The sequence below is a fragment of the Myotis daubentonii genome, chromosome 2, assembly GCF_963259705.1.
Source record: "Myotis daubentonii chromosome 2, mMyoDau2.1, whole genome shotgun sequence".
NCBI lineage: Eukaryota > Metazoa > Chordata > Mammalia > Chiroptera > Vespertilionidae > Myotis > Myotis daubentonii.
The window spans coordinates 170,156,302-170,158,446 of record NC_081841.1 but is presented as its reverse complement, the minus strand read 5'-3'; the positions used below and the strand labels follow the sequence as shown (position 1 = coordinate 170,158,446).

The 2,145-nt window shown below is 28.0% G+C and overlaps 1 pseudogene; it reads left to right on the top strand.

The window, feature by feature from the left end:
* The first annotated feature begins 1,562 nt into the window (after positions 1 to 1,562).
* LOC132228806 (U2 spliceosomal RNA) lies at positions 1,563 to 1,678 on the top strand (annotated as a pseudogene).
* Positions 1,679 to 2,145: the final 467 nt, after the last annotated feature.

The following is a 2,145-nucleotide window of genomic DNA, read 5'->3' as shown; positions in this document are numbered from 1 at the left end:
GTTGTTGAATGAATTGAATGAGTTGTTCCAAGTAAAGCACTTGGATAATAGTTATTATTTTTGTGATTATGCATATTATATAATTGAGTTATAAATATTTTATACCTCAAAATAGATTGCAAGCAAATATATTTTATTAATAACCTCAGTTCAGTAATATATTGAGGACTAAAGAATTGCTTCCTTTGCAGAAAATATGTGAAATTCTCCATCTTTGCATGTCATGGTCAATAGTTTTACGACTACATATAAGTGAATCTATAATAATTTTATGAATAACTATTGTAAACTTGCAAAGTTATTTGATATTTTGCATTGCTTTGCTATGCTTTATTATTGCATATTTATTGCAATTGCTTTATTATTGTCTGTCTGCTGTATTGCAGGCCAGCATAATAAGTTAAGTTCATTTCTGTTTTTCATAATGTTCTGAGTATTAAAATTCTGTTATAATAAGAATCTATATGGGTGTTACAGCAGAACTCTTCTCTTTTGCTGTTCATTTCCTGGACTCCACACAATACTCAATGATTCTCAGTTTGTGTTATATGGCAATTGATTGGTATCTGAAACTTTTAGAGGATAAAATAGGAGACCATGGAAAGATGACAAATGCAAACATATGATTTGAAGTTTCTAGTGGAGGTTAGTCATCAAACCACATAGCTGTTCTTCCTAGTTTAGTCCACAAACTGGGAAGAAAGAAACTTGGTCCCAGAGAAAAAGGAGAAAGAAAGAGAGCTGAGATGCTATTATAGTGGTCTGGCCCTTATGGTGAGGATTTTCTCCCCTTTGAAAAATAGTACATTTTTAAGAGATCATTGAGAATATGAAAATTGATATTTTGTGCATATGATAGAATATATATGATGTTATATGTTACATGATGTTACATGTGTCCTAAAATTTTTGTTTCACAATTCTATTACCTCTACCTAGAAAACTCCCTGACACATAGTAAACATGAATATGAATGCCTTGAATATTGGCTTTCACTTTTTGATTTAGAATAGCAGTATAGCTCCCACACTACAACATTTTAATTAAAGAAATGTAGAGAGCATGTCCATTTCCTTCAAAGACAAGACTCTGGAATGTTAATGTCTCTTTGGTCATTCTCATAGATCAGAACTAATCACATGATAATTCTTCTGGTAGAGTGTAAATGCATTATTTATTCTGGAGACTTTGAGATCAATCAAAATTTGAAGGTTATAATATAATGGAGAAAAGAAAAATCGATGTGTCACAATGATTTTGCATTTAAAAATTTAGCTATAAAACAAATATTAATTCAATTTTTCTTATGGAGAGGACACTAAAAGATCTAGGCATAGTTATTTTATATGTTTTATGATTAATAAGACAATGCCATATATACTTAATGGTAAAATATTCAAATAAGTGAATGTAATTTTTTTAATGAGCAGTTATTTTCAATTTTCTTTTTGTATATAATTCAAAAATATAGTATATTTTCTAAGAAATACATCATTTTATTTCAAACTTTAAAATAATTATGTCTTATTTTGATCATTGAATTCTGTTCTCAAAATTTATAAGTTGCTTCTTGGCCTTTTGGCTAAGATCCAATGTAGTATCTGTTCTTATCAGTTTAATTCTTGAAAATATGTGTGCCTTTGATATGATGAATATCTTTTAAATACTAAGAATCTTAGAATAGTCTGATTTGTTCTAAAAAAAACATTGCATATAATTCAGTTTTAAGGAATTTGATTAGATTTCATATAATATAAATGATTAAATGGGAGATGATAGTGAATATAAAATATATCATTGAAAAGTTAAGCAATGCATAACTATGGTAAAAAGGTAAATGAGTTAGTCTGAAAAGAAATTAAGACCTGTTGTCAGAGCTTTTCTGCAATGTAAAAAAAAACACAAAAAAAACAAAACACATGCTTTTTGTAGTAGCCAATAATTACATACATATATAAAATATTTTCTGCTTTAAAAAGATTTGTTCTTTTCCTGTTAATTAAAAAAATAAAACCTGAAAAAATGTTTCTATGTAAGCACTTTAACAACCAAGTTAAGTAATTGTAAATAATGAGTCAACCCAAATAGCTCATATAGATACCTAACAACTAGTTCTGTTCAAGTGAGGAGATCAAATAGGGAATT